The sequence below is a fragment of the Chiloscyllium punctatum genome, chromosome 1 (assembly GCF_047496795.1).
Source record: "Chiloscyllium punctatum isolate Juve2018m chromosome 1, sChiPun1.3, whole genome shotgun sequence".
Taxonomy (NCBI): Eukaryota; Metazoa; Chordata; class Chondrichthyes; order Orectolobiformes; family Hemiscylliidae; genus Chiloscyllium; species Chiloscyllium punctatum.
In genome coordinates, this window is record NC_092739.1 from 127,031,543 (window position 1) to 127,054,659 (window position 23,117).

Consider the following 23,117-nt stretch of genomic DNA (forward strand, 5'->3'; position numbering starts at 1 on the left):
TTGTTTCTGGACTGCCTCTGATGCAAGTATATATTTTCTTGCATCTTGTAACTAGTGTCTTGTATCGTTTTAGCCAGACTTCTCTCATTTAAATTCGGGAAAACAAAATGACAAAGCTTCTCCTTAAACCCCTTTGTCCTGTCTTATAACCTCAAACACGTAGTGCAAGGAGTTCATGAAATACTTTTAAAGGACTCATATTACTCTTCACTAACATTCATTTCGAACATAATTGCAAAAATATTGTGTCGAATTTGATTTCCATTGCAAGTTTATTTTCACTTTTCATGTTGGCCAATCTGTCATTTTTGTCTTCCTCTGGTGATCCCCAAGGATCTATCCTCGGGCATCTTTTCTTGCATAATCATGTGCATCTAAAAGATGGAGCTTCAATTTTCATATGTTTGCTTGAGAAAATCATCAAATCATGAAATGGTTAAATTACAGAAAGGGACTATTCTGTCTATTGTATATATACATGCCATTTTTAGGACAAATCAGTGAGCCCCTTTCTCCTGCTTTCCCATAGACTTCCAAATGTTTTTCATTTCAAATGCTGATCTAATTCTGTTCTTGAAAACCAATTATCTCTGCCTTTATCATATTCACAGACAGTGTATTTCCAATCCTAACCAATTGCTGTACAAGACTTTGGCCATTTTGGTTCCTTGGCAAACTACCTTAAATCAATGTCTTCTAAGTTTCAACAACAGTTTCTCTCTTATTATTGTCAGGATCTCTCATAATTTTTAAAATTTCTATAAAATCCTTCCTTAAATTTCTTGCCTTTAAAGGACAAAAATCACAGCATTTCCAATCAATCAATTCATTTGAAGTCCTTCACCTTTGGAACTAGTTTTGTAAATCTCCTTAGCATTCTTTTTAAAACCTTTGAATCCTTCCTTAAATTTGTGATTCAAATTTAGATGCACGATTTCAGTTGAAGTTAAATCATTGCTTTTTAAAATGTTGATTACAATGTCCTTGCTTTGGTACTCCAAGCTTCTATTTATCAATGGTACCTTGCACGAACATGTTATATAAACAATAAAAGGCCTTATTTTCATCAATAATTAAGCCTTCAGTTTTTAAAGCATAATTTTTTAAGAACTTAATTAAACTATTATGCTTGGCTGAGAGCCCAGACTCCCATAAAAAAATCTTAATGTGGAAAGAAAGGAAAGTTTTGTCTGATTAACAGCTTAATAATTTTCTAACAAACTTTTAAAATGTGATTTATTTTGTCAATGATTTGATGCTTATTTTCATATGATAAAGACATATCAAGTGCTTATATTATTAAATTACAAGCTTACATTATTGATACTGTAAAGGTCCAGTTGATTGACATTGTTATAGCATTTTACTAACAGTAGTTATTTGTTAAAGAAAATCCTAAATGGCAGCTTCTCACATGGCATTGCTACTTTAGGGTTCATTGATTCTATACAGCATGTATATACTGGAGAAATTGACAGGAAAATGCCATGAATTGGCATGGGGAATACAAGGAGCCATTTGGAAAGTTGGAAATGGTGAGCATGAGAGGTCATTAAAGATCTAAAAGTTAGTTAGGGGGATCTGAATTGACATGGGAGAAACATTGACAAAACTATTTGACTTTAACTTATAAAAGGTCCATTAATCCAAATTATAGTTCACAACTCATGAATCATGGAGAAGCTGAAATGACTCCATGAAAATGACACGACTATAGGAGATGCCTGTGGAAGTGGCTGGGTTAGAAGTACATCTGTTTGTGCTACTAATTCTTGGAGGCATCAGGAATAGGTATGGTGATTCCAGAAGTGGATTTCAGTTTTAAATCCCACCTAACTGCATTCTGAAAGAGTTGGAGGCTCAAAATCTGGGCCATAGTCTTTGTCATCTAATATAAGAGTTCTGAGTAAAGAGTATTGGAGATAATAGGCTCAAACAGCCAGTGCAGTCTCAATCACCTACTAACAGCAGTGCTGGAAATGTTTCATGACTTCATTAAGGGGAGGTGGAGGTGTACTGATAATTCACAAGTTGAGAGTGTTGTGCTGGAAAAACACAGCAGGTCAGGCAGCATCCAAAGAGCAGGAGAATTGATGTTTCAGACATAAACCCCTTCATCAATCCTGATGAAGGGTTTATACCTGAAACATTGATTTTCCTGCTCCTCAGATGCTGCCTGACCTGTTGTGCTTTTCCAGCACTACACTCCTGCCTCTGATCTCCAGCATCTGCAGTCCTAAATTTCTCCTGTCACAAGTCCAATAATCCAGAATGCCAGGTTAATGTTCTGGGGATCCAGGTATGAATCTCAGAATGGCAGATGGGGGTAAAATTTGAGTTCAGTCAAATGAACTACAACAATAATACTTTTTAGGGAAGGAAAGCTGCCATATATGGCCTGGTCTATATGTGACTCCTGGTGTAGGAGAAGGTGAGGACTGCAGATGCTGGAGGGTCAGAGTCGAAAGGTGTGGCACTGAAAAATACAGCAGGTCAGACAGCATCCAAGGAGCAGGAGAGTCAATGTTTTTGGCATAAGCCTGTCATTAGGAATGTGGAGAGGGAAAGGGGCTGAGAGATAAATGGAGGGGCAGGACTGGGAGCAAGGTGGCTGGGAAGGTGATAGGTAGATGTAGGTGGGGAGCAATTGTAATAGTTCAAGGGGGAGGGTGGAGCAGATAGGTGGGAAAGAAGATAGACAGGTAGGACAGGTCAAGAGTGTGGTGTCAGGTTGGAGGGTTGGAACTGGGATGAGGTGGGTGGAGGGAGATTCGAAAATTAATGAAGTCAATGTTGATCCCATGTGTTTGAAGGGTCCCAAGGTGGAAGATGAGGCGTTCTTCCTCCAGTCATCGGGTGGCTTGGATTTAGCAATGGTGGAGGCCCAGGACTTGCATGTCATTGGGGGAGTTGAAGTGGTTGGCCACAGGGTGGTGGGCTTGTTTGGTGTGTGTCCCAGAAATGTTTCCTGAAACGTTCCATGAGTTGGTGTCCTGTCTCCCTGAGGTAGAGGAGACCACATCGGGAACAATGGACACAGTAGATGAGGTGTTTGGATGTGCAGGTAAATCTCTGTCAGATTGGAAGGATCCTTTGGGGCCTTGGACAGAGGTGAGGGGGGAGATGTGGGTGCAGGTTTTACACTTCTTGCGGCGGCAATGGAAGGTGCCGGATGTAGAAGGTGGATTGGTGGGGTTGTAGACATAATGAGTGAGTCATGGAGGGAATAGTCTCTGTGGAACACAGATAGGGATGGGGACATGGACATCCAGTCCCTATACACATCCATCTGCCATGGCAAAGGCCTCCAAGCTCTCTGTTTCTTTCACTCACGCTGACCCAACCAGAACATCTTCACCAACACACTCATTCGATCGGCTGAACTGCTCCTCACTGTTAAGAACTTCTCTTTCGAATCCTCCCACTTCCTTCAGACCAAAGGGGTAGTCATGGGTACCCACATGGGTCACAGCTCTGCCTGCCTCTTTGTTGGATACGTGGAACAGTCCATTTTTCGTAGTTACTGGCACCTTCCCTCACCTCCATCCAAGGCCGCCAAGGATCTTTTCACATCTGGCAGAGATTTTCCTGCACCTCCAAACACCTCATCTATGTCCATTGCTCCCAATGTGGTCACCTCTACATTGGGTGACAGGACCCCAACTTGTGGAATGTTTCAGTAAACATTTCTGGGGCACACGCACCAAACAACCCCACTGTCCTGTGGCCAACCTCTTCAAAGCCTCCCCACACTCCTCCAAGGACTTGCAAGTCCTGTGCCTCCTACATTGCCAAATCCAAGCCACCCAACAACTGGAGGAAGAATGCCTCATCTCCTGCCTTAGGACCCTTCAACCACACGGCGTCAACATTGAATTCACCAGTTTCCTCATCTCCCCTCCCCCACCTCATCCCAGATTCAGCTCTCCAACTCAGTACTGCCCTCTTGACCTATCTTATCTGCCCATCTTCCTTTGCACCTATCTGCTCCACCCTCCCCTCTGACCTATCACAATAACGCCTCTTACCTGCATCTACTTATCGCCTTCCCAGCTACTATCCCCCGTCCCAACCCCACCCTCCTATTTATCTCAGCCCCCTGCACCCACCCCCCCCCCACCCACATTCCTGATGAAGGGCATATGTCCGAAATGTTGACTCTCCTGCTTCTCAGATGCTGCCTGACCAACACTACACTTTTCGAATGCGACTCCTGACCCACAGCAAATAGGCGACTCTTAACTATCTTCTGGATAATTAGGAATAAATGCTGGCCGAGCCCATGAATGAATTAATAAAAGAGTTTCAAAGGTAAGTGAAGGCAAATGCATTCTTACAGAGTGTGCAAACATTGATACTATGTGCCCCCAGGCAGGTTGCTTTTCTTGTTGTGCCTCCCTGCTCCATATCCCTTTAGACTCCTCTCAACTAACCTCAATCAATACCTGGTCGAACAACCTTCCCCAAAGCAGCAGCCACTTACTCGCAGTCCAGCACATATGCTATCTCACCTGCAGGACATTCAGGAATCTGAAGGTACTTATTTTCCACTCAGGGATAAATTCACTGGGAACTTAATTCCTGCAAGATAGCCTTTTAATGACACACAGACACTTGCAAAAGCTTGAGAAAGCTTGTCCTGCCTCATTGCAACTGTTGACTTTGGGCCTCAAGCACAATTCAATTCCACAGCAGATTTTCTCAAGGGCTTCGCGAGCTTCTGTCCTCTAGTCCACTTGAGGCAAAACCATGGTTATATAAAGATTAATTGTAGCTTTCTTGCCCATGCATTCTACTGCTCTATTTATAAAGCCCAGAATCCATTTCCATTTTTAACAACTTTCTCAACACCATCCTCCAGCTTCAGTAATTTGTGCGCATATACCCTTGATTTAAAACTTGTGTACTTTATTTATATTGCTTCTCCTCATTCTTTCAACCAAAATGATTTATTACTTTAAACCTTTCTATATTCAATTCCATTTGACACAATTCTTTCCTCTATGCAATTTATATCCTCTTGAAGTCTATTGCTATCCTCATTGTGGTTCACAATACTTCCAAGTTTAGTATCATTAGCATATTTTGAAACTATACACCCAATTCTAGGTTATTAATATTTATCAAGAAAAGCAATGGGTTTATGTATACATTTTCCAATATGATGAACACATTACCTCTATCTGTGCTTTCTTTCATTTAGCCAACTTCATAATTTTTTGGCATTTCATCAAATGCTTTTTGCAAGTTTATTTACATCAAGCGCATTATCCTCATTTACCATCTTGGTTACTTAATCAAAAACTCAATTATGTTAGTTAAACAAGATATGACTTTAATAAATCCATGCTGGCTTTTCTTAGTTTATCTGTGTTTGTCCAAATAATTGTGAATGTTGTTTAGATTATCTTCTAAATGTTTTCCCACACTAAGATTAAAATGGTTGGCCTGTGACCTTAGGATTTGTCCCATAACCATTCCTGAACAAGTCTATCATGTTTGTAATTCTCCAGTACTGTGGTGGCATCCCCTTAATAACTGAAATTTAAGGTCAGTAGGAGGAATTTAGTGCCTCCCTAATGCACCTCCATGTGAGTTTGGAGGTAGGGTTCAGCTTGACCAGGTCATAGATTCATAGAGATGTACAGCACGGAAACAGACCCTTCAGTCCAACCTGCCCATGCCAACCAGATATCCCAACCCAATCCAGTCCCACCTGCCAGCACCTCGCCCATATCCTTTTAAACCTTTCCTATTCATATACCCATCCAAATGCCTCTTAAATGTTGCAGTTGTACCAGCCTCCACCATTTCCTCTGGCAGCTCGTTCCATACACGTACCACTCTGTGTGTGAAAAAGTTGCCCTTTAAATCTCTTTTATATCTTTCCCCTTTCATCCTAAACCTATGCCCTCTAGTTCTGGACTCCCACCACCCCAGGGAAAAGACTTTGTCTATTTATCGTATCCATGCTCCTCATAATTTTGTAAATCTCTATAAGGTTACCCCTCAGCCTCTGACGCTCCAGGGAAAACAGCCCCAGCCTATTCAACCTCTCCCTCTAGTTCAAATCATCCAACCCTGGCAACATCCTTGTAAATCTTTTTTGAACCCTTTCAAGTTCCACAACATCTTTCAGATAGGAAGGAGACCAGAACTGCACACAATATTCCAACAGTGATCTAACTAATGTCCTGTACAGCTGCAACATGACTTCCCAACTCCTGTACTCAACACTCTGACTGATAAAGGTAAGCATACCAAACATCTTCTGTAGGAGGATATGGGCTAAAGGTCCCATTATCATCCTGACTTTTCTAACATACCAGCGCTTGGTAGGTAGATTGGAGGAAAGCCTCACTGCTCAAGCAGGCCAATTGAGGCTTTTGGTCAGCTCAGCACTTCACCCTACCACTGCTGGAAATTTACAAGGAAGTGGGGAACTTGTTATTGTGAAAGACCAACCAGTAAAGCCTGTTCATTGACCAAGGTCCACCTGGTGGAGTGGACAGTAGAAACCTGCTCTCAGGTACACTGTGCCCAATCGTGGAACCCAGCATCAGAAAGGGTGGACTGCTTTGGGAAGACACCCTCCAACATTAATATCGACTATCCTCTCCCCACTTTATCATTGCCCACTAACCAATTCTACTCTCATATACCTCTTCCTCTCCACTGACTTCAGAATGATCTTTAACCCATTCTCTGTTTTTGCACTGTAGTGAGCTCTCCATTCATTCTGCTACTTGTTCCCTGATTTAGGCTGTTCTAACTATAGCCATGCTTCTATTTCATGGTACTTTTGTGAAGTTCTTTTGGAAATCCACACGTTATGAGAACCAAAATGGGATGACCTGTGTAATGTATACATTGTCATTTAACCTCCTTTGTTTGTGAACAGAACAACACAATCATCCAGGTTTTCTACTTTATGCCAGGAATGGATCTAGTCACAGCACAATCAAACAAAAAACAATCAAGGATGTTCCGTTTTAGCATCTTAGTTTCTTTCACTTACACTGGTTGTTCCAATACCCTCGGTGAGTCCAGTACTTTTAACCAACCATGTCATTTGTCAAGATTAAAATCATGTTCTTCTATAGGGATTTGTTGCACTACTCCAACTACAATACCAAGTTGCTCTATATTCTAATGCTATATACTAAGACTGGTTTGTAACCTTAACCCCAACCTTAACCCTAACCCTTACCTTAACCCTAACCCTAACCCATGTGTACCTCCAATTCATGTTTTTTCTTCATCATCCTTCTGGAAGACAACTCAGATAAGTCAGTATCAGCAATGAACTTGCTTCGAAGTCTCCCAATATCTTTATTGGTTTGACTCCAATTAGAAGAATAAGGAAATACCTCTCCTTTTGAAACAATATCAGAATCTTTAGCCATGTTCTGAACCATTTCACCTTTCCTAGTATGTTATGAGAGGATAGACTCCCCTTGTACCACTGCCATGGCTTTAATATTCATTTCCTTTCCGCTTCTGAAGATTCATGAGGCATTCCTGGTTTTGCAATGGCTTTAGTGTGTCCATTTCATTTTAGAATGTCAGGATATTGGTCTTATCACATCACTTTTCGGTTCTGACCTTTCCTGTTATAATTCTGGTGTCCATTTAATTGTTCACTGACTTTGCATTTCTCCAGTTTCCTATTGATTCCCATTTTGACCACTCCCCATATGTAACAGTCTGTATGAGATATCATTGGTATTCATCAGGTCTGATGCTTGTTTTAAAATTTGATGTTCACCTAGTTAGGCTAAACAAAGTAAAGGAATACAAAATGAACAAAAGGACTCTTGGAAGCACCAACATTTAGGGGGATCCTTGTTGTGCATGTTCAGTAGTTTGATAAAGTATCAGGATAAGTGGATAAAGTGGCTAAGAAGGCATATAGTATATGTGCCTTTATTAGCCAAGGCAAGGAGTTTAATAGCAGGGATGTGATGCTGGAACTGTGTACAATGTTGATTAGGCCACATCAGGAATTCACCGGTTCTGGAATTCACATTGTACAAAGGATGTGATAGCTCTGGAGAGGGTACAAGATTTACCAGGATGTTGCTTGAGCTGAAGAGTTTCAGTTATGAAGAGAGGTTGAACAGACTGGGTTTTTTTTCTTTAGAGCAGATGAGGTTGAGAGAGGACATGATTTAAATATATAAAATTATGAGGGGCATAGATAAGGTAGGGAGAAACCAATGACTGGCGGGTATAAATTTATGGTAAGGGGCAGAATGTTCAGAGGAGATGCAAGGAAAAAAGTTGGTACCAATTTGATTTGATTTGATTTATTATTGTCACATGAGATGCAGTGAAAAGTATTGTATTGCCTGCTAACTAGAGAAATCATACCTTACATAACTACATCAGGGTAATAGACATAATGCTGAATACAGTATAGCATTATAGCTATAGAGAATGTGTAGAGAAAGATCCATTCTAGTAATGAGGGATCTGTTCATAAGTCTGATTACAGCAGGGAAGAAGCTGTTCTTAATCTGAAAAGCACTGCCAATAAGGGTGGTAGAGACAGAAATCCCTATTACATTTAAGAAGTAATTAGATGTGCACTTGTGATACCAAGACATATTAGGATATGGGCCACATGTAATATGTAATTAAAATAGTCTTTGACCAGCATGGAAGTGATGGGCTGAAGAGCCCTTTTTCTGTGCTGTAGGTCTCTGTAACTTTTCAGTCTTAAAGATTCCTGGAATACTATTTCAGAATTCCTTAATAATTATTGCTTCCTTCATATTCTCAATTTTTTTCTCGAACTCTAATGAACAAAATCACTGAACTACAGCATTTTCTTTCTTCTTGCAAATTCTACAAATGTCTGATTAGTAACTTATATTTTAAAATGTTAATTGATAAGCATTAGGGAATAGCTCTAGCATTGAGTGTTGCCCTCTGAATTCATAGTCTGAAGATTACAGTTCTGACAAAGTGGTGTGCGTAGTCATAGCTGTACCTATCAGGACATTCTGTTACATTAAAATGTCCAAACATCTTTTGGCCACTTCAACTTCACAGCTTTCACTTCAAGTGAGGTGAAATATCTTTCAACTCTGTCCTCTGCACAATGTTTGCACTAAACAAAGACTTCTTGTTAAATCAAATCCCTCAGTGGAATCATAATATTCCTCTGAAGTATTATCTCTCCTTTGGAACATAGAACATAAAACACAGAACAGTATAGCATTAGAACAGGCCCATTGCCCACCATGTCTGTGCCAACCATGATCCCGTTCCAAACTAATCTCACCTGCCTGCTCATGGTCTGTATTTCTCTATTCTCGGTCTGTTTGCGTGTCTGTCCAAATGCCTCTCTTAAACGCTGCTATTGTAACTGCTTGTACCAGTTTGCAGCATGTACCAGACACCTACCATCCTCTCTGTAAAAAAAACTTGTCTCCTATATCTCCTTTTAACTAGCATCTCTCATCGTAAACCTACGTACTTTAGTATTTGAAGTTTCCACCCTGGTAACCACTTAAACTCTGGTACTCAAGTGAAAACAATCCACATTCATCCAACTTTTCCTTACAGTCCGGTACATAAAAAACAGGACAAATCCAATCCAGCCAATTAACACCCTATCAGTCTACTCCTAACCACCAGTAAAGTGATGGAAGGTGTCATCAACAGTGCTATCAAGCAGCATCTGCTCAACAATAACATGCTCTGTGATGCCCAGTTTGGGTTCCACCAGGGCCACTCAGCTCCTGACCTCATTACAGCCTTGGTTCAAACATGGAAAAAAGGGCAGAATTTCAGATGTGAAGTGACAGTGATAGCCCTTGACTCAAGGCTGCATTCAATTGTGTGGCATCAAAGCCCTAGTAAAACTGGAGTCAATGGGTATCAGCAGGCAAACTCTCTGGTGGTTGGAGTCACTTTGTAAGATGGTCATGGTTGTTGGAAGTCAATCATCTCAGCTGTAGGACACCTCTGCAAAATTTCCTCAGGGTAATGTCCTCGGCCCAACCATCTTCAGCTGCTTTATCAATAACCGTCCTTCCATCATAAGGCCAGAAGTGATGATGTTCGTTGATGATTAGACAATGTTCAGCACCATTCATGACTCCTCAGGTACTGAAGCAGTCCATGCTCAAATGCAACAAGATCTGGACAATATCCATACTTGTCTGACAGTTGGCAAATAATATTCACACCACACAAATGCCAGGCTATGGCCATCATCAATAACAGACAAGCTAACCACCACCTCTTGACATTCAATGCTGTTACCATCACTGAATCCCCCATTATCAACATCCATATCATTGACAAGAAACTCAACTGGACTCACCACAGAAACACAGTGGCTACAAAAGGAGGTCAGAGGCTTAGAATACTGCAGTGAGTAACACATCCCCTGATTTCCCAAAGCTTGTCCACCATCTGCAAGGTAGAAGTCAGGATTGAGATGGAATAGTCCCCATTTACCTGGATCAATGCAGCATATCAATGCAACGAATGGCACTATATCTACAAGAATCAACTCCCTCCACTGATGCTCATTAGTAGCATGTTGTACTATCTACAAGATGCATTGTAGAAATTTACCAAAGATCCTTAGACAGCACCTTCTCAACCCACAACCACTTCCATCCAGAAGGATAAGAGCAACAGATATATGGGAAGACCACCAGCTTCAATTTTCCCTCCAAGTCACTAACTACCCTGACTTAGACTCATAGAGTCATGGAGAGGTACAGCGCAGAAACAGACCATTTGGTCCAAGCTGTCCATGCCAACCAGGTAACCTAAATTAATCTAGTCCCATTTGCTAGCACTTGACCCATATCCCTCTCTATCTTCCTAGCCATGTACCCATCCAGATATCTTTTAAATGTTGCAATTATACCAGCCTCCACCACTTCCTCTGACAGTTCATTCCACACATGTACCACACTCTGTCTGAAGAAGTTGCCCCTTAGATCCTTTTTAAATCTTTCCCTTCTCATCCTAAACCAATACGCACTAGTTCTGGACTTGCCCACCTCATGGAAAAGTCCTTGTCTATTTATCCTATCCATGCCACTTATGATTTAATAAACCTCTATAAGGTCATCCCTCAGCTTCCGACGCTCCAGGGAAAATAGCCCCAGCCTACTCAGCCTCTCCCTATTGCTAAAGCCCTCCAACCCTGGCAACATCCTTATAAATCTTTTCTGAACCCTTTCAAGTTTCACAACATCTTTCCTTTATCATGGAGATCAGAATTGCACACAGTATTCCAAAGGTGGCCTAACCAATGTCCTGTACAGCTGCAACATGATGTCCCAACTCCTGTACTCAATACTCTGACCAATAAATGAAAGCATACCAAACGCCTTCTTCATTATCCTATCTACCTGCGACTTCACTTTCAAAGAGCTATGAGCCTGCACTCCAAGGTCTCTTTGTTCAGCAACACTCCCTAGGACCTTACCATTAAGTGTATAAGTCCTGCTAAGATTTGCCTTTCGAAAATGCAGCACCTCACATTTATCTGAATTAAACTCCATCTGCCACTTCTCAGCCCATTGGCCCATCTGATCAAGATTCCGTCGTACTCTGAGATAACCTTCTTTGCTGTCCACTACACCTCCAATTTTTTAAATCATCTGCAAACAAATTAACTGTACCTCCTATGTTCACATCCAATTATTTATATCAATGATGAAAAGGATTAACCAAAGGGTCTGTGGACCCAGCACCGATCCTTGTGGCAGACCACTGGTCATGGGCCTCCAATCTGAAAAGCAAACCTCCACAACCACCCTCTGTCTTTTACCTTCAAGCCAGTTCCATATCCCAATGGCTAGTTCTCCCTGTATCCCATGTGACCTAACCTTGCTAATCAGTCTACCATGATGAACCTTGTTTAACGGCTTAAGTCCATGTAGATCACAGCTACTGCTCTGCCCTCATCAACCCTCTTCATTACTTCTTCAAAAAACTCAATCAAATTTGTGAGACATGATTTCCCATGCACAAAGCCATGTTTGACTATCCCCAATCAGTCCTTGCCTTTCCAAGTACATATAAATCCTATCCCTCAGGGTGCCCTCCAACAATTTGCCCACCACTGATGTCAGGCTCACTGGTCTATAGTTCCCTGGCCTTTTCTTACTACCTTTCTTAAATAGTGGCACCGCATTAGCCAATCTTCAGTCTTCTGGTAACTCACCTGTGACTATCAATGATGCGAATATCTCAGCAAGGGGCTCAGCAATCACTTAAAACATTACAGCACAATACAGGCCCTTCAGCCCTCGATGTTGCGCCATCCTGTGAATGTGAAGCCCATCTAACCTACGTTATTCCATTCTCGCCCATATGCCAATCCAATGACCATTTAAATGCCCTTAAAGTTGGCAAGTCTACTACTGTTGCATGCAGTGTGTTCCATGTCCCTACTACTCTCGAGTAAAAAAATGATCACTTCTCAATTTAAAGCTATGTTTCCTTGTGTTAGACTCGCCATCTGAGGAAAAGGCTGTCACTGTCGTAGAGTCATAGAGATGTACAGCATGGAAACAGACCCTTTGGTTAATCCTTTGATTATCTTATATGTCTCAATTAATTCACCTCTCAACCTTCTTCTCTCTAATGAAAACAGCCTCAAGTCCCTCAGTCTTTCCTCGTAAGACCTTTGCTCCATACCAGGCAATGTCCTAGTAAATCTCCTCTGAACCCTTTCCAAAGCTTCCACATCCTTCCTATAATACTGTGATCAGAACTGTACGCAATACTCCAAGTGTGGCCGCATCAGAATTTTGTACAGATGTGGCATGACCTCATGGTTCTGAAACTCAATCTCTCTACCAATAAAAACTAACACATCGTATGCCTTCTTAACAACCCTATCAACCTGGATGGCAACTTTCAAGGACCTATGTACTTGGACAGCGAGATCCCTCTGCTCATCTACACTACCAAGAATCTTCCCATTAGTCCAGTACTCTGCATTCCTGTTACTCATTACAAAGTGAATCACCTCACACTTTTCCGCATTAAACTGCATTTGCCACCTCTTAGCCCAGCTCTGCAGCTTATCTATGTCCCTCTGTAATAACTACAACATCCTTCGTCACTATTCACAACTCCACCAACCTAGTGTCATCTACAAATTTACTAACCCCTCGATCTATGCCCTCATCCAAGTCATTTATGAAAATGACAAACAGCAGTGGACCCAAAGCAGGCTTTTGCGGTACACCACAAGTAACTGAACTCCAGGATGAATATTTCCCATCAACCACCACCCTCTGTCTTCTTTCAGCTCACCAATTTCTTATCCAAACGCTAAATCACCCTAATTCCCATGCCTCTGTATTTTGTGCAATAGCCTACCATGGGGAACCTTATCAAATGCCTTACTGAAATCCATATGCACCACATCAACCACTTTATCCTCATCCACCTGTTATCTTTATCCATTGTTCAAAGAACTCAAGAAGGTTTGTGAGGCATGACCTACCCTTCACAAAACTGTGTTGACTATCCTCATCAACTTATTCCTTTCTAGATGATTATAAATCTTATCTCTTATAACCCTTTCCCAACAATTTACCCACAACTGAAGTAAGGCGCACTGGCCTATAATTGCCAGGGTTGTCTCTATTCCCTTTCTTGAACAAGGGAACAACATTTGCTATCCGCCAGTCTTCTGGCACAATTGCTGTAGACAATGATGACATAAAGATCAAAGCCAAAGGCTCTGCAATTTTCTCCCTGGCTTCCCAGAGAATCCTAGGATAAATCCCATCCAGCCCAGGGGATTTATGTATTTTTACACTTGCCAGAATTACTAGCACCTCCTCCTTGTGAACCTCAATCCCATCTAGTCTAGTAGCCTGTATCTCAGTATTCTGCTCAACAACATTGTCTTTTTTTAGTATGAATACCGACGAAAAGTATTCATTAAGTGCTTCCCCATCTCCTCTGACTCCACACACAACTTCCCACTACTACCCTTGATTGGCCCTAATCTTCCTCTAGTCATTCTTTTATTGATATACCTATGGAAATCCTGAAGGTTTTCCTTGATCCTATCTGGCAATGACTTCTCATGTCCCCTCCTGGCTCTTCTGAGTTCTCTCTTTAGTTCTTCCCTGGTTAACCTGAAACTGTCAAGCACCTTAACTGAGTCATCAGATCTCATCCAAACATAGGCCACCTTGTTCCTCTTGACAAGAGATTCAACTTCCTTAGTAAACCATGGCTCCTGCGCTCAACACCTTCCTCCCTGCCTGACAGGTATATATTTATCAAGGATCCGCAGTAGCTGTTCCTTAAATAAGCTCCACATTTCAATTGGGCCCATCCCCTGCATTTTCTTTCCCCATATTATGCATCCTAAATCTTGCCTAATCACATGGTAATTGCCTTTCCCCCAGCTACAACTCTTGCCTTGCGCTATATACTTATTCTTTTCCATCGCTAAAGTAAACATAACCAAATTGTGGTCACTATCACCAAAGAGCTCACCTATCTCCAAATCTAACACCTGGCCAGGTTCATTATCCAATACCAAATCCAGTATCAAATGTGGCCTCGCTCCTCATTGGCCTGTCTACACACTGTGTCAGGAAACCCACTTGCACACGTTGGACAAAAACTGACCCATCTAAAGTATTTGAACTATAGTACTCCCAGGCAATATTTGGAAAGTGAAAGTCCCCCATAACAACTACCCTGTCACTCTTGCTGCTATCCAGAATCATCTTTGCAATTCTATCCTCCACATCTCTGGAACTGTTCGGAGGTCTATAGAAAACTCCCAACAGGGTGACCTCTCCTTTCCTGTTTCTAACCTTAGCCCATACCACCTCAGTAGACGAGTACTCAAACATCCTTTCTACTAATGTAGTATTGTCCTTGACCAAAAGTGCCACCCCACCTCCTTTTACCATCTTCTCTGCTCTTACTAAAACATCTAAATTCCAGAACCTGCAATAGCCATTTCTGACTTTAGTCTAGCCATGTCTCCGAAATGGCCACAACATCGAAATCCCAGGTATGAACCCATGCTGTAAATTCACTCACCTTATTCCGGATGCTCCTGGTGTTAAAGTAGACATACTCCAAATCAACTGCTTGCTTGCTGGTGCCTTCTTGCGACCTTGAAACCTTATTTCTGACCTCACTACTCTCATCCTCCTGTATATTCAAACTACAATTTAGATTCCCACCCCTCTGCTGAGTAAGTTTAAACCATCCTGAAGAGCATTAGCGAATTCCCCACCCCCACCCCAAGGATCCTCCCCCCCCAAGGATCCTACCCCTCTGGTTCAGGTGAAGACCGTCGTAGAGGTCCCACCTACCCAGAAAGAGCTCCAATTATCCAGGAATCCAAAGCCCTCCCTCCTGCAGTATCCCTGTAGCCACGTGTTCAACTCTTCTCTCTCCCTACTCCTCACCTCGCTAGCATGTGGCACGGACAACAAACCAGAGATAACAACTCTGTTCTAGCTCCAAGCTTCCACCCTAGCTCCCTCAATTTTTGCTTTAAATTTCCATCTCTCTCACTGCCTGTGTGGACCATGAGTTGGGGCTGCTACTCATCCCCCTCAAGGATCCTGAAAATATGATCAGAGATGTTATGAACCCTGGCACCTGGGAGGCAACACACCACCACAGAACCTCCTATCTGTCCTCCTAACTATGGAGTCCCCAGTGACTAATGTTCTGCTTGTCTTCCCACTTCCCTTCTGAGCAACTGGGACAGACTCGGTGCCAGAGACATGTACCCCATTGGTTACCCCTGGTAAGTTGCTCTCCCAGCACCCCCCAATACTATCCAAAATGGTATACTTGTTATTGAGGGGAACAGTCACAGGGGATTCCCTGCACTACCTGTTGGTTCATTTTCCATCCCCTGACAGTAACCCATCTACTTTGTCTTGTAACTGAGGCATGACTACCTCCCTGTAACTCTTCTCAATAACCCCCTCAGCCTCCCGAATGATCTGAAGTTCATCCAGCTCCAGCTTCAGTTCCCTAACATGGTGTTCGAGGAGCTGGAGTTAGGTGCACTTTCCATAGATGTAGTCAGCAGAGGCACTTGTAGTGACCCTTACCTCCCACATTCTGCAGGAGGAACATTCAACTGCCCTAACCTCCATTCCCACTATTCTAAATTCCCAACAAGACAACTGAAAAACTAAAAAAGAAACAAAGAAACTAGTTGCCTTATCAATCCGGCACACAAAACCTTTTTTTGGTTACAGGAGAAGGATGAGTGGGAGACACTGCCCGAGTAGTGTTTCGGATAAAGCAACTGCCCGCATATAAAGCCTCACTTACCCAGCAGTCCCTTGTCCACTCCTGCTCAGTGTGCATTTCACCTATACACGAGGTAAGTTTATATATTTTAAATGTACCTTCCCGTCAGGCCTTTGGTCCTCACTGTCACTCCTCCCACTTCAACTGCTACCAAAACGATGAAGTTTTTAGCTTCCCATAGAATTCTAGTGTACACCTGATCAGATCCTGGGGATATATCCACCTTTATATGTTTTAGGACATCCAGCACCCACTCCTCTGTAATATGGACATTTTTCAAGATGTTACCATCTATTTCCCCACATTCTATATTTTCCATGTACTCCTCCACAGTAAACACTGATGCAAAATACTTGTTTAGTATTTCCCCAGCTCCTGTGGTTCCACATAAAATCTGCCTTGCTGATCTTTTGAGGGGCACTATTCTCTTGGAAATATATTGCCATTCCTTCATTCCTTCAAGGGAAATTCCTGGAATTTTCTCGCTAATGGCATTGTGGGTCAACCCACAGCAGGTGGACTGCAGCAGTTCAAGTTGCCAGCTCACCACCACCTTCTTGGGCTACTAGGGACAGACAATAAATGCCGGCCCTGCCTGCAATGCCCACATCCCACAAAACTGGATTAAAAAAAACAACAGACATTTTATTAAATGGCATGTATTGGACCAGCTGTGCGTGGGTGGATCAAATGTTCTGATTCATCAAGAGGTCCACATAACACCCACTAAATAATAGAAATGTAATGCAGTGGGTATACTCAATTTTATCTGATTTGATTCGATTTATTACTGTCACATGTACTGAGATACAGCAAGATCTATTGTTTTGCATGCTATCCAGACAAATCATACCTTACCTGGATACATTAGGGTAATAGAAAAGAATGCCAAATACAATGCTACAGCTACAGAGAAGGTGCAGAAAAAGACACTGATACATGGGAGGTCCATTCATAAACCTAATAATAGCAGGGAAGGCGCTGTTCCTAAATCTGTTGATACATTTTTTCCAAGCCTTTGTATCTTCACTGTTATATGTTATTTACAGCATAACTCACTTCAATAATGATGCAACTTTGCCTTAAATAAAACTCACTGGCAGAGAGTCTTCTCACTCTCATGCTCAACTAACTATTCAGATTTCGTGGAGATCATGATAATTCAATAAATCTCTGATATTTCAGGCATATAATTTTTGTTGGTTTATCGACAATGATGGTTCAGAAAGCGCAGGTTGAAACAAAATTTGCTGTAGACTTCAATCCAGCATCATCCTTTTTTGATAAAACTGTTTTGCACCCTTTCCAAAGCTTCCACATCCTCCCTAAAGTATGGTGACTGAAACCGCAGACAACACTCCAAATGTGACCTAACTAAAATTTTATACAGCTGCAATATGACTTGCCAACTTTTATAGCCAAAGGAGGCTTGCATACCATATGCCTTCTTTACCACTTTTTCCACTTGTGTTCCCACTTTCAGAGGGCTGTGGACTTTCACCACAAGATCCCTCTGTATAACAGTGCTCCTCAGCGTCCTTCCATTTACTGTATACTTTCTCCTTGTATTTGATCTCCCAACATGCATCACCTCACACCTGTCCAGATTAAATTCCATCTGCCATTTTGATATTCAACTTTCCAACTGACCTTGCTGTGGCCTTTGGCAACCTTCCTCACTATCCACAACTCCACCAATTTTCATGTCAACTGCAAACTTACTAATCAGACCATCTATATTTTCATCCAAATCGATTACATATATTACAAACAACAACAGTCCCAGCACTGATCCTTGTGTAATACCACTGGTTACAGACCTCCAGTCAGAAAATCACTCCTCCACAACTACGCTCTGTCTTCTACGGATAAGCTAATTTTGTATCCAACTTACCAACTCACCATGGATCTTTTCGTAATCTTCTGGACCAGCCTATCATGAGGGACTTTGTCAAATGCATTAGGAAAGTCCATGTAGACAACATCCACTGCCCTACCCTCATCAATCATCTTCATCACTTCCTCAAAAAACTCAATCAAAAGACCTATCCTGCGCAAAGCTATACTAATAAGTCCATCCTTTTCCAAATATGAATAAATCATGGCCCCAAGAACCTTCTCTAATAATTTACCTACCAATGATGTAAGGCTCATAGGCCTGTAATTTTCCTGGGTTATTCCTGTTCCCCTACTTACACAAAAGAATAACATTGACTATTCCCACAGCTTCTGGAACCTCAGCCGGGCCTAAAAAGCATGCAAAGATCTCTGTCAAGGCCTCAGCAATCTCCTTCCTTGCCTCCCTCAGTATCCTGGAATAGATCCCATCAGGCCCTGGGGATTTGTCTGACTTAATATTTTCAAAGACATCAACGCTTCCTCCTTCTTAATAGCGATATGACCTGGAATACCAACATACCACTCCCTAATCTCAGAATCATTCATATCCTTCTCCTTGGTGAATACCAGTGCAAAATACCTATTAATAACCTCGCCCACTTCCTCTGGCTCCATGCATAAATTCACTCCTTTGTCTTTGAGTAGACCTACCCTTCCAAAGCTACTCTCTTGCTCCTAATTTTGTAAAAAAATCCTTGGGATTCACTTTAATTTGACTTACCAAGGACATTTCATGGCCTTCAAGTGATGAAGATGATTAACATTCTTAAATTTAAGGAATTTTGATCCTGTAAGAAGCTCTCACAGTGTTATGATCAGCGCTAATGGTAATACTGCTCAAGTCAGATCCCAGAGTAAAGTCTGGCTTGATAGACTCTAAGCTCTAATTTCTAATTATTTAGCACTGAGGTCAGTCACTGAGCATATTCACAAGAGGCTGCCAATGTACATTTAGCAAAAGAAAATTCAAAACATTCATTACAAAAATCAGAAAGAAAGATTCATCATTTTCATCCAAACAAAACTCTTATGGACACTGAAGTTTCAATAAGCAGTTACCCTGATCACAATGCCAAAGCTTCTTGGTCAGTTTCCTTTCAGGAAATTTCTACATTTTTACTCAATACTAATTTGCTCAGATAATTTCTCCATCTCAAAGCTCCAAATCAAACTGCTAAACTTAGCTAACTATAACTAACATTGATTCCTTAAAGGGAGAAAGTGAGGACTGCAGATGTTGGAGGTCAGAGTCAAGAGTGTGGTGTTGGAAAAGCAGAGCAGGTCAGGCAGCATCTGAGGAGCAGGAGAATCGACATTTTGGGCATAGGCACTTCATCAGCTGCCTGACCTGCTGTGCTTTTCCAGCACTACGCTCTCGACATAGATTCCTTCATCTCAGGATATCTTACTCTATGATATCCCCAAAAGTCTTTTACTTCTGGAGATTTCTTCTCACTGACTCCTAAGCACATCAGGACTTCTCCTCAACCCTGACTGCTTGGAGACTGTTAATAAGAGCACCCTTGTTCTTATGGGCATAACCCCACTTTCAAGAAGCTGTTTGTAGGTCCTTTCGTCAGCCTGTCTGTCTGTCTGTCTCTCTCTCTTGCTGGTGTTGTAAAAGGAAGTTAACAAGCAATTATCATCCCAGATGGCTTACTGGTCATTTAGCTGTAAACACATGACTTCCTGTAAATGCAAATGCTGTCTTAAATACAATGATCAAAATAATATTTAAAAGATGTCAAACAATCTCAGACGTAAAAAACTAAAATACACTTTCCTCCATTTTAGATCAAAGTTCTCAATTAACAATAATGCTGTTATGAACCTTCATTACAACATATATGAGCACAAATCTGGCAATGTAATTTGCCACTGTCTGACTGGATTCATGATTTTTCAAATGCACTGAGGTGAGGTTCCCCTCTGTCAGCAGTAGTTAAATACCATTATCGGTGTCAGTATTAGGAAATCATTGAATATTCACTTGTGGCAACCTTATGAGTGAATAAACTTTCAATTTACAATCTTGGTCCTTGAGCATTATTCTCAGAATTAAAATGTTGTCATCCTAAGTCACTTGACACTATTCCTGGAACATATTCTTGTTTTCCACATACAGTAGTGAAGTCTGTTACAGTCACATCTGCAAGTCAGTGTTCACAAAGCATACTACTATTTGTTCTTACCCACTTTTCAGTCTGCACAAGCTCACTTCATTAATATCCGCAATACATGTACTATAGAAGTCTGAAAGTGGACCGCTGGAACTAAATTGACTCATGTGAAGCCCACAGTGCCTATTGCATAGCTAGAGTGGAATATACACATTTTGTTTTGTATTGCTATGTGTATTGACTTACTCCTGATTTAGATCATTATTCCATATTCACGGGATTTTCTGGGGAAATTTAACAAGAATGTGGGATCCTAGATTTACACTTTAATCTTAAATCAAACTTTAATCAAACATTTTTCATGTGCCACTGTGAGGGATGAACAGAAGACAGAAGATGGTCACATGCCTTGCACGCTTAAGATGGGGGAAGGGTTAATGTCAAAGCAAAATAACAACATCCATTCAGGACCTGACGACGACAAACCAAATTTTTTTCTTAATAGTGAGGGACAGGAAATGTGGAGGAACAAATAGATTTAGCTGTTTTATGAACTTAAATTACTGAAAGCTTGCATTCAGGTCTGAAGCAAGATCAGTAGGTTAATGGAATGTTGTCTTTCTTTCAACAGAACTGGAATCCAAATGTGAGAAAATGCTGCTTCAATTGTAAAGAATCTTGATCAAACTATAACTGGAGCAGTGTATTCAGTTTTGGACATCAAACATCACGAAAGGTGAACTGATCTTGAATTGAGGTAAAGTGCGGATTCACTGGAATGGCATCAGGAGGTAAAATGGTTAACTTATGAGCCCAGGCTGCACACATTTTGCTTTCTATTCCCATGAGTTTAGAAGATTGAGGAAGATTAAAGGATTTAATTGGGTAGATACAGAGGAACTATTTAATTCTGGTCAGGGAGGAGGGATGGAGGGAGTGGTGGAAGAAATTATCTTGAATTTAGACCTAGATCATTTAGGAACGAATTCAAGAAACAACTCTTTACTCAAAGATTAGTACAAACTCAAAACTCACTTCCCAAAATGGCTATGGACATTGGGATAATTGAAATTATAAAGCTCTGGATTGACAGATTTTTGTTGATTAAATGTTTCAAGGAATACAGAAGAAAGGCAGTCAGCAGCACATAACTGTGGTTACTTCTAATCAAACAGTTTAAACAACTAGGTTGTTTTTGGAATCTGCCAAATAATTAATTGATTTTGTTAATTTCTCAGCTATTAAATCTCCTTGCTGATATATCAATAACATTCCTCTCTATAAAATGAGAAAATCAAGCAGTACATTGTTCACAGTTGGAAAAGTAACCCTTGCAAATAGAATGAATTTCACATTCAACAATGGTGTATTGCTTTTGCCCATCCACTCAATACATGGTACATCTTCTCTTGTATAAAAACATTACAATTATTATTTTAACAATATGACATGTTTGCTCCTTTGAAGCCAACCTTATCTTCATTATCCCTTCATTACATCATTTGGAGCTATATTTATCTTAAGTACCCTAGTTTAACAGGATCAGGAACATAAACAGCAATGTGACCAAATCACTTCTCACCAAGTAGAAATAGTAAATCAATTCTGATGAAAGGCCTCACCTGGGAAAGTAACCTGAACTCTTATAAAAGACAGTTAGACATTTTGATGGAAGTTGTAGGGGTGGGTAAGTTTTTTTGAAAAAACTAGCAGCAATTAGTTGCATGGCTTTCTTCATCTATATTTATTTTGTAATATGTTTTGTACACCAGATCTCTGCCAATCTGATTACTTCTAAAATTTTCTGTTTTATTAAAGGTTTACACAATTTACTTTCTTTTCTCCAAAAGTAATTGTTAACACATATATTTTAGAAGAATAACGAATCTAAGGATCAACCTGATGATGTCATGAAATACTCAAAGTTCCATTTTCATGTGTTATGAATCTCTTTGTTCAGTTACTGTCCTATATCTTGCTACTAGCATTTATTATTCAATACAGATTTCATGCAGTGTACCAACCTGAAGAATAATCCTTATATCCCAACGTCAATAATATTTTCTCATTTTGTCATAGTTGAAGATGCTCATGCTATTTTGAAGGGCTAAATCCATTTTGTCTTCTGAGAAGAGCTGAAAATTCTTTGCTTAAAAGGTTAAGCCGTTATTATGGAATATTGATAAAAGATGAGAAAAGGAATGTGGCACCTTAAGCATTTAACTTCTCTCCACACATAAATACATTTATATATGTTGCATCTATACATATATTTATAGATTTAGAGGTCAGTGACCAACTGCCCACTTTGGGACAAAGGCTATTTCACACACTAACTGACCACTGCTGACCAAAGGCTACAGTTGCCTAGCAACTGACTGTCTAGAGAGATTTCTCTAAATTGCAGTCTGCACTGATCAATTTTTTGTCATGTGACCAACTGACCAGTATCAATCACTGACTTCCAATAGTGAGCAGGAAGGCAATTCATTAAATAGGTTCTGAAATAACTCCAATATATACTAAAATAAAGGCTTGGTATTAGTGATGCTTTAAACATGAATAAATATTACTAAGTAAATCCCTGGTATACATACCTTTCCCAATCATCCTTTGCTTAAAGTTAAGCAAATCGTTTGGACATCTCATATTGTAATGAAAAACTACCTTTAATAAAGTGTGTACATAAACTCGTGTTTGGGTTCTCCTTTACATTAAAAAAAGTTTTTTTTCTGGAAATTTATGATACTTTCTATTTAGTCTTTTTAAAAAAATCTGTTGTTTTATTAAACTTGC

At 40.7% G+C, this 23,117-nt stretch overlaps 1 protein-coding gene across 1 annotated transcript in view; it reads right to left on the reverse strand.

The window, feature by feature from the left end:
* The window catches only part of st8sia3 (ST8 alpha-N-acetyl-neuraminide alpha-2,8-sialyltransferase 3), a 41,542-nt gene extending 19,098 nt beyond the window's left edge, over positions 1–22,444 (reverse strand). The window contains exon 1 of the mRNA XM_072573890.1: positions 22,346–22,444. The gene's annotated coding sequence lies outside the window, so the exon portion shown is untranslated. The remainder of the gene's footprint in view (positions 1–22,345) is intronic.
* Positions 22,445–23,117: the final 673 nt, after the last annotated feature.